The 13,777-nt window shown below is 41.5% G+C and overlaps 1 protein-coding gene across 8 annotated transcripts in view; it reads right to left on the bottom strand.

Annotated features, from left to right (window-relative positions):
* LRRC3B (leucine rich repeat containing 3B) overlaps nt 1-7,522 on the bottom strand; it is a 69,068-nt gene extending 61,546 nt beyond the window's left edge. For 4 of the 8 annotated variants that reach the window (XM_050938533.1, XM_050938530.1, XM_050938536.1 and 1 more), the window contains exon 1: nt 6,078-6,772. The gene's annotated coding sequence lies outside the window, so the exon portion shown is untranslated. Of the gene's footprint in view, nt 1-6,077; nt 6,773-7,032; nt 7,102-7,233; nt 7,311-7,453 lie in introns of those variants that run through there. The other 4 variants (XM_050938532.1, XM_050938531.1, XM_050938529.1 and 1 more) reach the window with 4 other exon arrangements.
* Between the last annotated feature and the right edge of the window lie 6,255 nt (nt 7,523-13,777).

The raw sequence follows: 13,777 nt of genomic DNA, 5'->3' as shown, positions 1-13,777 counted from the left end.
CTGAGATGCTTGTAAAAGAAAGGTGTTACCAATATTCTCATTTTAAATGGGGAAACTGAGGTGCACAAGAGTTAAGTGAATTCACACAGGAAGTAAGGTGTAGAGCAGACGCTAGGTCTCCAATTCTGCAGACATTTATGCACATGCTTAATTTTACTACTATGAGTAATCCTATTAAAATTAATGGGCCAACAGAAACGTTTTCACAATTTGTTTTTAAAAATTCCATTAAAATTTAGTTTTTAAATGTACACCACTTTGGAGTATTTGATACCCAAATATTACAGTATTAAGAATCTGAAACTGATTATAAACAAAAGTGAAACTGACTGTCCTGATTTTCAGTGTCCCAACAGAGAAATAAAAAAGGAAATAATAAAAAAAAACAGTGACCAGTAAACTGCATTTCAATTTTATCTTTTATTCATCTAATGTAATATATACTAATATATGATTTTTAGTTTCATAGTAACCTAAATGATTAAAAAAATCTTATGTTAGAGTTCTCTTTCCAATATACAATAACTAGTCTGTAACCTTCCTGAAGAATCCAAGTATAGGATAATTCATAAAAGCAATGATGATTCTGTTTCTTTTTAACATAATGTCCCCTATCAAGCTCAACCATATGAATTCATTCAAATGTCAAATATCTTTACTCTTTGCTAAATGTCATACTTGGGCTTTAAGTAATTCTTTTCAATTTATGCATAAAACTTAATTAAAATAATTTTGAGGGGGAAAGACTGCAATATGCCCAAGCAATCTGCATATATGTACTCTCCAGTTTAAAAAATTAAGACTCTTTCATGTGTCCCATTAGCCCCCAATAAAAACACATTAATGGCTCAATCCCACAAGCACAGCTGTGAAGCACTGAGTGCTCTCAACTCCCACTATGTTTACACACAAAACCATTTTCAGTCACTTTCAAAAATTTACCCAAATTGAACCAAATCCTTTTTGATTAAAGTATTTCCACAGAAGACAATGGAACTACTTGAATGCAACTTCACTGCAACCTTGACATAATATTGTGAACTGTTTTACATTATATTCATTGTAAGTGCTGATGAAGATAGTTTTAACAATATCCACAAAAATATTTCTTTAAGATGGCCGGCTACTAGGGCATGTCACTTTAAAAAATACATATCCCACTAACTGACTTATGTGACCAACAGTAACTATAAGCAGAAATGTGACTCGACCCCTGACAGCAGAACAGTCTGTCAGCCTTCCACAACATGACTGAAATGTGGGCCATCTGTTACTATGGAAGTACTGCAATGTGAGTAAATAAGGCAACATTCTCCAGATTAAAACTTCTATGCATCTTTTCTTACTTTTCTTTTTTTATCTCCACCCATCTTTTTCCACACACTTTCTTTCTACTACTTTTTTCTTTTTCAACTTTTTTATATTCTCTGGCCTCTTGCTGTTGGGTCTCTTTCATTCTGGTTCTTCGTTTATCTTTCCTTAATTAATACTTTTTGTTTTATTGGCTGTTTTCAGACCAAGTAGCATCCCATTTTCATGATGTCTCTCACTTTCCTCTGTTTTCTCTATCTCCTTCCTGCTCCACTTCTCCCTGACCCAGCCACGACCTTATCCCTTGCATCTATACCTTTCACATCAATTTAGCTGGCTGAGGTGGACTCTATGTTTCCCCTAAGGCCTTGTCTACACTAAAATAAATGGTGTATTTTGTTTGTTTAATGTTAGTTAACACATTTTTTAAAAATTCATGTTTAAAATACAACTTGCCCTGGCCACATGTGTTAGCTAGTTGAAATGGGAGCCTAAAGTGGACCTGGCCAGATAACTGAGGTAAAAACTGTTAACACAAACCTATACTAAGGAAAAGGACATGCTATATCTATATCTCTGGAACTTATATGGCCCCCATTACAATAGCACTCAAGCACATTGCAATCTTTAACGTATTTTAGCCTCACAACACTACCATGAGGTAGAGAAGTACTATTACAGACAGTGATCTGAGGCATACAAAGATGAACTAACTTGCCCAAGGCCCAAGGTCACAAAAGAAGTCTGTGGTGGGGCAGGAAACTGAAGCCAGAACTCACGGCTTGTACCCTTGTACTGGACCATCGTTCTTCTCTAAGGATTAGATAATAGCGTAATAAGTTCATAACCTCTTTTCCCAAACTAGACAACTCCTGTGATCTCTCACTTTCCCCTTTTCTTCGTCTTCTATTGCCACATCCCTTCCCCATTCCTCTCCCAGTCTCTCTTATCTTTCCTTCTTTCATCCTAACAAGAGGATACTATACAGAGACAGAACAGGCATTTTACTTTGGCTACAGTCTTTCCCTTGGCAACAGAATACAGAACTTTGGAGTTGTGCCCACTCTTATGGTGAAAGATTTTTCCCATGTCCACTTTTAAAATCAGTGTGAAAATAAACCAAGCTATAATCTCTATGTGATGTAAATACTCAAAAGAGAGCACAAGAAAAAAGCTGGTAGAGACTGGAATAATGTATGTGAACTAGCAGCAAATGCTGTGCATAATACCTTTCAAGTTCAACCGAAGTCCCTACATAAAATATGCTTGTGGTCCAAGTCAATCGATACTGTACAGAAGTCTACAATGCAAATCACCAACTATACTTATAGACAACTATTACATTCACAAATCCTAATGAATCAACACCATGTGTCTTAATCATTGTTAAAAAAGGAGAGCCTCCCCTATGCTGGGTTTGGCAATTACTACTTGTGTAAATGAAGAGATGAAAAAGCGTTAAGGGAAAAGTGATACTGCATCTGATTGAACATATGTTTTGTTTTGGATGAGTTCATATATGTGCTGAACATCCAGAACAACCTTCACAAAGTGGCCACAAAAATGGAGAAAGAAGAAGAAATAATTTACTTTATCAAATGAACTGGACTAAAGCCAACAAAACAGAGACACAGAATCACCAGAAAAAAAGACCTCCAAATTCAATAGTGTTCTACCTATGATGTATTATGTTTAAATACTACCATACAAACATTCATGTATGTATTTACAAAGTTAGCCATAATTTTAAAAAAAAAGTTTATTAAATTAGTTAGCAGGTTTCTTAATTTCTTGCATGTAGTATCTGTGGACATGCTGACTTTTGGTTCACACAAGAGCACAAATGTCCTACCAAAGCTGTATGTTCCACAAGTAACTTTTTTTTAAAATATCAGAGCTTGTTTGGTAAAACTGTTCAAGAAGGCCAGAATAAGTGACTACAAACTCCATGAACTCTGCTAATTCATTCTTGGTTCAAAGCAAAATGTTTAATCATGGTGTTTGAGAATCATACTATCATTTTAAAAATCAGATTTCTTTCTTCCTTTTGACATTTGTTTTAGGAATTTTATAGCTACAGACAAATATGAATTGCACAGCAAGACATTTGCTTTACATTTACTAACTGATTATACTGGGAAAAACGAAATGTATAAAGTATACATGTATATAAACAGTGGAACACAAATGAAGTTTCTCTCAAATGGGAACTGATCTGAAGTCCACTGAAGTCAATTAAGCTGACTTCAATTGGCTACAGATCAGCCCATAATAAATAGATAAATCATATTTAAAATCATGTACATACCTTTAACTGATTCTAAAAAGGTACCACCAACAGTTGTTCCTCTCACTACATTAGGCAGTTAGTGATAACTAATGTTTACAAACATTTTGCATCTTCCTTTCATTCTCAGTTAGGTTTAGAATCTTCCCAAATTTACCTATAGTGAGCTATATCATGCATGCTTTGTTTACACAAGTGACCCCCTTAAGTTAATGGGACCCACTACGTAAGTAACACAAGCAGAATTTGGTGCCTTCATTATTAAATCCAGTAAGACCATTTTATATTACATTTCTCTTGGTTCAAACACCAATGTTGATACCACAGTCATCTTTAATGTCTAGATTTCAATTCTACAGTTTTGAGGTTGTTTCTTGAATTGATAAGCTATTTGAACTTGCTCCTGATTGCCCTGAAGTCACTGGCAATCTATTATGACTTCAGTGGAAGCAGAACAGTACAGTTGGAATAGCTCAAAGTCTAGAGCTATGTCCTTTTTTCATTTTTACATTACACAACCAAGGCAATATATGTATAACAAAACCAAAGTAAGTACATACAAGCCTTGATCTTGCTCCCATTAATATCAATGACAAAGCTCCCACTGACTTCTGTGGTTTAGGACTGGGCCCTCCCTATGAATACATTCTTATTTCTTGCTAATGAAATGTCTTGTTTTTCCATTAGTCTCCCACTTGAGGCAAATCATGTGGCTTAAGAGTAAATATTTCTCACTGTCAAGAAAGCTACAGATAGGATATTTCTGCTAGTAAACAAAAGCTCAATCTTATCAGGCACTGAACACCTCCTGCAAGCCTCAATGCCACTAAAAATCAATGGAAATTAGCACCCTAAGGATCACATCCTGCTCACATTAAAGTCAATGAAAGTTTTGCATCTGACTACACTGGGAGCAGGACTGGGTCTCAATTCTCCATCAGCAATATATGGACAAAGAAGAGAAGGTAAGGACTCAGCCTCACTTCTGCTTCTACTTAAAGTCAAATGAGAGACTTCTCAATAGTTTCAACAAAATCAGGTCCCTATTTAACACCACATCATAACTAGTTGACAATAGGTCCAATCCTTAGTCAAGTGAGTAACCCTTACTCATGTGAGTAATCCCACTGATACCCAGGACTACCTGTGTGAATAAGGGTTACAGAGTTGTTCTAATAATTCCTTCAATATTACTGAGACTCTGAATAAGATTACTTCTAAATTAGATCCTACAAAAGAAAATTAAGAAACCAAGTCACTTTGAGAATGAAGGTTTTTGTGAGTTAGTTTATACCATAGTTTATGCTCTAGCCTCTGTCTCCAAATCAAACTATAAACTCATTTTGCATGTTTCTTTCTTGGGTGACATTATTTAAGATAGCAAAATATAAGCTATGTGAACACTCTTGTACTCTGTATCAAAGAACCACTCCCAACAAGGCGTAACAGGCATCTTGCAATCTGAATTTATAAATCATTAAATGGTTTAGCACCAAGGAATTATTGTAGCCAATAATTTTTCGGTACTGAGATGAGATTTGTCCCATCCAAAGTTTTATACTCAAAGGTATTGTTTTCTCTTCTGGTGCAAGTATTTGGAGCACTTTTCCAAGACTATTACTTTAAAAAACAACATCTTTTTAAAAGCAATAACCCAGTTGTCATTTTTACAGATCTATGAATTGCTGTATGCTTAATTCCTGGATACCAGCCTCATATGCTATTTGACCAATTTCAATTCAGTTGTGCAAATATTTGGTAAATTGATGTATTTTTGTACACGGTTATTTTTATTTTGTAATCACGCCATATCTTCTGTCTAGCAAAAGGGACTATTTGGCAAATACTGACTGTTAACTTGGAGTCCAAACTGCCTGGGTATTTTAAAGAAATAATTCTAAAAATGTTTTATTTTTTATGGCAAGATGCCAAAAAAAAAAGGAAAGAAAAATACCATTGCATTTGACTTAGTATTGAGTTCCAAATTTTAAAGAAACAGTTTTTGGATATGGACACTGTAATTAAAGCAACAACATACAGAATGATGTTATCAAATTTTAAACATACTCCCACAATTTTCCACATACTGACCATCTCTATACCTGCTTAATACAAATAACCATGAATTTTCTATCTAAACAATAAGCTTTAAGGTCATGACAGTGTCCTGCTCAGGGTACTGCCCTGCCCTATTATTTTACTGCATCACAGAGATAGGGTACACATTAGCACTAACTCCACTCTCTTCCTTGGCTTTCCTGTACAAGGGGGTACAGTGCAATATGCAAAGAGCAAAAGCAGCAGCACCCACAAATCCCTTGGTCACTCACTACTAGACACAGACTAACCCCATATGTTAGGAAAAGGGCTCCCAGCTCAAGTGCCTTAGGGGGTACGGGGCTGGGGGTGAATCAGGAGCAGAATGCGAGGCGCACCCATGGAAAGCTGCAGCTTGCAGCCTGGAGCCTTTGCAGCTCACCTGGGAGTTGCAGCTGCTGCTGCTGCTGCAGCCCGGCCACAGCCCGCTGCCATTTGTTGCTTGTATTCTGAGAGAACTGCAGCCCGATCATTTAGAAACAGCCTTTCCTCATCATCACAACCATCACCGCCTGCTTCATGCTTCGTAGCAACTGGTCCTGGTAGGTTTCAACGTGGAAAAATCCCAAGGCAACACAAACAGCTTCTTCTCATCTCTCTCTCTCTCCCCATGCACCATCCTCAGCTTCCACTGCCAGTTGCACGCGCCCCTCTCACTTCACTTTGCTCACTCATCGCCACTTGAATGCTGATCAGCTTGACACTCTGCAACCCGTGCGTGCCACCAGCTTGCAAAAAATGTAACAAGACACGCCTTGAAAATGTTCGGGGGGGGGGGCGGATAATCTCTTCTTGCTCCAGGGCCGGTGATGCGGGGTACCCCTAGTTCCTGCAGCCTCTGCTCCTTTATTCAGCCCCACCCCACCCTTTCAGCCCACCTACCGCCTTCGGGCCCTTCCGGGGAGATTCTACCCGCAGCTCCAGCTAGCTCTGGGAAGCAGCAGGGCTGGCCGGGGTTCCCGCTGGAAACGCGCGGATGGCTAGTTAGGTGGCCCGCAGAGCTGCAAGCTGCACTAGTCGGCCAGTGGGTGTCTGACTCCACCTGCTCCTCTCCCCTGAGCCTTTCACTCCAGGTGGGGGGATGTGCCCTCATCACCCCTCCCAGGACACGCTCTCCTGCCCCCTTCCCTTCCCCCCTGGCCGCTGCTAGAGCTGGGGGGAGGGGGCAGCAGCCCACCCACTCCCACAGCCCCGGGCTTCGCTCTTCTCCCCTCCAGCCCAACTCCCGGAGTTGCTCTTCGCGCCCCCCCCCCGCCCAAGCCTGCAGGTCACAGAGCCCTACTCCCTGCTATTGCCCCCTTCCCCCGACGCAGCCCCCCGCATCCTCCCCGGCTCACACGGGAGCAGCCCAGGCACAGAGGGTGCAGCCTCCGCCGGGCTCGCCTGGCTGCTACTGGTGGGGACCGATCAAGCCCTGCTAGCCCTTGGCGAGGCCAGCTCCATTTCCTTGCATCGTCCCCCTACCCCGCCCAGCCCTGAGCATCCAGCCTTCCCCAAGAGCTCGCCCGCCCCCCGGAGTTGGGGCAGGGCTCCGCCACCTCCAATTAAGAAATAAACGGAAAGCAGCAGAGGGGGAGAAGCGGCGCCCCGGGGCCAGCGGGCGCAGCGAGCCGAGCCTGCCTGCAAAAGTTCCCGGAGTTGCATTGCGAGCGCCCCCCAGCGCGCGCTGCGTGCCCGGGACAGGGCAAAGGACGCTCGGGAGCAAGCGGGCAGCCACGCGGGGCAATGCAACAGGCGGCGGCGGCAGCGGCGCCTTACCTCGCCTGGCGCGTCCGGTGCCTGCCCAGCCGCGGCTCCATCGGGGCGGCGGGGAGCCGGGATGCAAGGGCCGCGCACGGACTGCCCCCGGGGCGCGGCCCCCTCAGCCGGCCGACGAGCGTGGCAATGCGGGCAGCAGCAGCCGCGCTGGCATCTTGGAGGGCGGGGAGCTGCCGCCGCCTGCAAGCGAGGGAGGAAGCGAGCGCTGCTGCAGAGCCCGGACCCGGCGGCGGCGATGGAGAGGAGCCTTCCTCAGAGGCTGCGGGCGGCACGCACTGCTTGCCCCCCGCCTGCCACATGCCAGCGCCCGGCTGGCTTTGGGGGTGGGGTTTGCTGGTCCAGGCTCCGGAGGTGATCGGGGTGCCAGGAGCGCCCCCTGCGGCTCCCTAGGACCGTGCCAGCCTCCACCGCAGCCTGCTCCGGGAATCACCTCCTCCGGTTCCCCCGGGGGAGGGGAAGGGTTTCCCCGCTAACCTCACGGCACCGGTGTAAAAGCGGTGCAGGTGAACCCGAGCCCTGCTGTTCGTCCCGCTTCCTGAGTCCATTCCCGCCTGGGATGATTTGCAGCCCTAGCTCCTGAAAATACTTTGAAGGGCATTTTTTTCCCTTTGAAGTGCACCATCCATGGCCCATCACATGGCGTGGCTTACCAAAACACTGGACATTTTTTCTCTTGTGTTCACTGTCCCCAATAAACACTTTATTTCTCCCTGACTTCTTCAAATTATTACTCTGTACCGTGCAATATAAACCTCATATTTGCCATGTTTTGCACAGCCTGGTTGGAAATTTTGTTGTCTGACGCTAGTTTATTGCATCTGCCTAGAAAGGGCTGAGGAAGATGCTTTTTTTGTTTGTTTTTAAGTGTGCTCTTCACAAAATGTGAAATAAAGTAAATGGAAAAATTTATTGGTTTGGATACATACAGTTGATTTCCTCTAGTCTAATTATATAATAATTGTATTAAATATACCTAGGCCACTGTTGTGACAGAAGATGCTGGAGTAGATAGACCGCTGCTATGCCAAATTCCTATGTTCCTGCTGACTAGAGGACAAGGTATCGCAGATGTTAGACCATATGAACTGGATCTTCTCTCTTCCTTCATCTGGTTATTGTATAATTTAGACGTCACTACTGCCAATCTTTACACAAGTTATCATGTGAGTAGTCCTTCTGAGTTATCTGAGCAATGGTTTGCAGGATCAAGTCTCTAGACTGTAAATTCTTTCTGTCAAAAACTGTGGGATACATACTTGACTCTTGTGAAGAGTCCTAATGAAGTCCAAACTGGCCATGTGTCCTCTCTTATGTACACTAAAACTAAATGATAAATAAGAGGGGCATTGATATAACTTTTGTCAGCTTGCATGAGAAATAAGAAATAAATTCTTAGGTCTTCATACTCCTTGCCTTCATTTATCCCAAAAAACTTGCCCAGTATAAAAATACATGAATATGCATTCTCATTTAGAACTCTGTTAGATTTTGCCTAGCTGATGTGCTTTGCTATAATTAAAACTAAAATGCTTTGGGGAATGCCTATTCACAAAGGGCTATAGATCCTTTCAACCTTCAATTCACCTCTTCAGTCCTTGTTCTAGGCAGGTAGTGACCAAAAGTGGTCATCATTTGATTGAAAAAAAAAGGTTTAGGTGACTAAATGTTAAATGATTTTCAGACCTGCCAAGTTGCATTCATTTGGACTGACACTCACTGATTTTGAATCAGTTTTAAGACAATCTTGCAAGTATAGAAATATTAATCAAAATTGAGAACAACAAACCAGAAGCTAGCATACTGGGACACTTGCAGCAAAATCCAGCTTGTGTTTATGTTTTCAGTCTCCAGGATATGGGCACTGGACAAATGTGCACCACACCCATTATGTATGTATGTATTCAGTTGGAATGCCTGTTCATGCTCATGTCCCTGGTATTCATATCATAGACCAGTGGTTCTCAACCAGTGGCTTGGAGCTCACTGGGGGCCCTGAGCAGGTTTCAGGCGGTCCACCACGCAGGGCCAGCATTAGAATTGCTGTGGCCCAAGGCAGAAAGCTGAAGCCCCACCGCATGGGACTGAAGCCTGGGGTTCCAAGCCCCACCACCCAGGGCTGAAGTCAAAGCCTGCGCAACTTAGCAAGCAGGGCAATTGCCAGGGGCCCCACACTAAAGGGGGCCTTGGGCAATTGCCCTGCTTGCTACCCTCTTAACGCTGGCCCTGCCTTTTATTTGCAGAAAAATAGTTGTTGTGGCACAGGTGGGCTGTGGAGTTTGTGTGTGTGTGTGTTTTCTCAGGAAGAAAAATGTTGAAAACCGCTATCAAACATTTCAAAACTCTATTTTAGTGTGGCTTAGTGATAGGCTTGGCAGAATTCAATGTGTATTTTTTAAAATAATTTTGACATAATATCAATGTTCATATTTAGTTTTTAATCAATTTTTATCAATTTTAATGTTCACAGTAGCACAAAATTATGGGGTTTAATTTTTATTTTTATCAATTTAAATTTTCACAGTTGTGAAAAATGGGGGGGGGTCAGACATCATTTAATGATAGACATTGAGATTCAAAAATTTTAAAGCTTCATAACCATTAAAACACAAACTGTCAACATCCTAGGTCAAATTTTAGCCTTAAATCAAACTCTAATAAGTTCTCAAGTAGCATTTTTCTTACTCTGCCTATCTGTAAATTTTGATCATCAATAAAATATTTGTCAGTTGGTTCCTGTGTTTATAATGAAACTGATGTTTGACATTTACCAATAAAAAGCTAATCCTTCCAAGCCTACTTACTGTTGAATATTTTAAGTGGAAGCCCTTCACTGTGAAGAAACAAATCATCTATGCTCTTTGCTGGTTGAAAAGAAATAGTTTCTTTGAATGGTAAAAATATAATTTACCAATGTGGCAGTGTCCCTTTGAAAGGGCAATTCTGCCAGTATGCTGCGATCTAATCAACTTTTATGATTTTGTAAAAAATAAATAAAAATTAAGTGGTGACACACCAGATCCTGCAAAATTTGACTCACCAGATTAGCACTCATACAATTAATTCATGCAATTAATCCAGTCACTTGAATTGATTTTATGTGCATGAGTAAGGTCTTTTCACATGAGTAGAAATAGTCAAAACTAAATTAATTATTTCTGCTTCTATTGTGGAAATTTCAATTCAGTGAAAATATTCTGACCATCTCTACATGAGTGTAGGTTTCTCAGGGTTGCACTCCAGGACTGCTCATGATAGGAGCTGAGCATTTTAACTTGAATTGAAGTTGATGAGCATTCAGCACCTCTAGAGAAAAAAGTAATTTGGGGATATTACTAAGTGTAAGCACCAGAGCTAGCTGCTGCAGTGCTAAAAATATCATATGGATTTTTAGTAGTTAAATATGGCCCATGTCATGATCCCTCCTTTGGCTCTGTATGGAGTAGATGGAATATGCTGTTCTTTTAGGCAGAAGAAAATACTTAATTTTTAAGAACATGATCCCTGAGTTGAGCCTCTTGGAAGATTTAGTTCATTAGCGCATCAGCTAGTATGTTAATTGTATGCCATTGTTAGAGGTGAAAGGATTAATCCTCTATTAAAAAGAATATAAGTTTAATGGATCAGGAGAAGGTCATTTGGCTTCTCTCAGCACAGGAAGAAGCTTAATACATGTTGACTTCTGCACACATAACTATGAAAATTAGAGAGGATAAAATAATAGATAGTATCAGATGGTTCTTTAACTTGCCTCATAAAATAATTGTGATTGCTGTTTATAAATATTCAAGGGTCCAATCCTGCAAACCCTTACTCTGATGAGTAAGCTTTGCTCATGTAAATAGTTCACATCAACAAGGCTACATGTAAGTAAGGATTTTTCATATGAATATGGGTTTGCTGGATTGGTCCTTAACATTTTATAAATATTAACTAAAATTATTTCACAGGGTAAATTAAGGAACTATCTAATACAATCTATTCTATTAGCCTCCCAAATATTCATAGCTATGGGTGCGAAAGTCAGCAAATAATACAGCTTTTTCCTGTGCTGAGAAGCCAAATGACCTTCTCTTTATTCATTAATTTTTGTTCATTTATAACAGAAGCTTAATCCTTTCACTTCAAACAATGGCATAAAAATCGTATTCTAGCTGATGCATTAATGAACTGAAACTTCTAACTGGCTCACCTCTAGAAACATGTTCTCAAGAACTTGGTAGTAATATCTCTTCTGCTTAAGGCCAAGATTGGAGCTCTTATGCCACAATCCTGTACAGGTAGCAGTGCAAAGCCATGGTATTCCAGGAGGAGCACCACAGAGATTTTGCCTAAGATGGGCAAAAAAGGGTTTGATCCTACACTCCAGCATTAGGTGCCTAAATCATGAAGCATGGTGCCACTGCAATCCATTAAATTGCCACTTGGCTGCTGCCTAACCCTGTAGGTACCTAAACTCACTCAGCACCTAATGTTCCATTGTAAAAAAAATTTTAGGCCCTGGGGCACAGGCAGTGCTGCCTCACTCTAGATGTCCTGACTCCTGTTTCCTGCCTAAGCCCCAGATTGATTCACCAACTGGGAGAAGATAGGCATTCAACTGCCTAAGTCATTTGTAGGGCCAAGCTGGTAGGCCTACATGATAAGGCCCCAGTCAACATCTGTCCAAAGGAGAAGCTGATGCTGCCCACATAACTTTTAGCCTTTTAATATATCCCTTCTCCCACTCTGGCAGAGAGAGTGGAATTGAACCTTGGTGTCTCACATCCCAGGCAAGAGGTCTCACCATGCGTCTAATAATGTGGATTATGGCACAACCACCTCCTTGTCCTCCAGTCATTTTGTGTAGAGCAAGTCAGGCACCTAAGTCGTTCCTGCAGGAAGCAGCTTTGCCAGTTCTCCAAATAGCAGGTTCCCATTCATGGATCGCAAGCAGACATAGACAGCTCCTTGCAGCCTGGACTTAAGCATCTATCTCCATGAATGTGGGCTTAGCATGTACCTCAGTCATCAGCATCTCTCATTAGCTAGCTTAGTGGCTTCATGGCTAGCATGATGGTTTTTATGGCTCCTATTCTAAGGCATCCATCTCTTCCCATTCACTGTATATGGAGCCTAACCAGGCTTTGTGGATCACAGTGTTGTACCTGTGATTGTGTAGGTCCCTAAAAGTTAAGTGCTATGATGTTCAGCATTGTAACTCCTAAGTCGTTTCATGGATCCCAGCCAATATCCCTAGGTGCTGCTCCATTTCCTAGGGCCCTGGCCTACAAGAATAACAGAATAACATGCCAAGCCATTAGAGTAAGAACCACAGAATGTTGTAATACTGGAATGCTAAAACTCCTTCTAACGCTTCTAATGACGAGTAGTTGTGGTGCCTGCATTGTAGCCATTTTCCCAAATAAAATTACTTGTGTGTCTGCTCCTGCGAGCTGCTCTCTAACTAGGCTCTTAACTTACAACCATAATTATGGTATCTGAACATTCATTTCCCTGGGAGCTACAAGTGCTCCGGACTTCTCAGGACCAAGCCATTGCGCACCAACTTTCAAAATGCTTCCTCTCACGTGGAGATGGTCAGAAAAGATTCATCCAATTCAAGTTTTTCCATAAAGGAGCAATAAAAATTGCCTTGTAATATTGTCCATTTTCTGACCAGCTTTACTCAAGTGAGTGATATTAATCCTATTGATGTTAGTGGGGGCTGATCCTCAGATGATGTAAATCCTAATGGAGCAACGATAATTAACACCAACTGAGGCTCTGCCCCAGTAAGACTAATTTTGAACAAAATCCACCCTTGCAGAAGGCCAGCACAAATCATCTACAACACTTAAATCTCACTTAAACCTCCTGCTGAAGAAGAATTAAGGGCCCAATACTATGAGATGTTGAGTGCCTGCTGTGAGATGCTGGGTGTCTTCATTACAGTCAATGACAGCTGAGCGTGCTCAACAGTTCAGCATCTCTTGATGACATTACTGACACCCTCTTGGAGAAGGCATTTGAATAGAGGATCTTGTGTTTTGCTGTGGCTGCAATCTACAAGTAAATGGCAGCCCCAAATAGAGCACATTACAACGTAACAATTAAGCTCTGTCCTTGTATTTATACGGTTAGTGAATGCTATTTCTAAAAGCCTATCTACAGGATTAGAGGAGGGGAAAAACAGCTCTGACTTGTGAAATGATGCAGAAAAAACAGCTACAATGAACACCAATACAGTGGGACACCTAAATGACTCATTATTTCTGAATAGTATAATAGTATATAAGTGTAAACATTGCAGAATTGTATTGGTCATTGAACACATTAAGACACTGT

This window comes from Gopherus flavomarginatus, chromosome 2, assembly GCF_025201925.1.
Source record: "Gopherus flavomarginatus isolate rGopFla2 chromosome 2, rGopFla2.mat.asm, whole genome shotgun sequence".
NCBI lineage: Eukaryota > Metazoa > Chordata > Testudines > Testudinidae > Gopherus > Gopherus flavomarginatus.
This window is presented reverse-complemented; position numbering and strand designations above follow the sequence as displayed.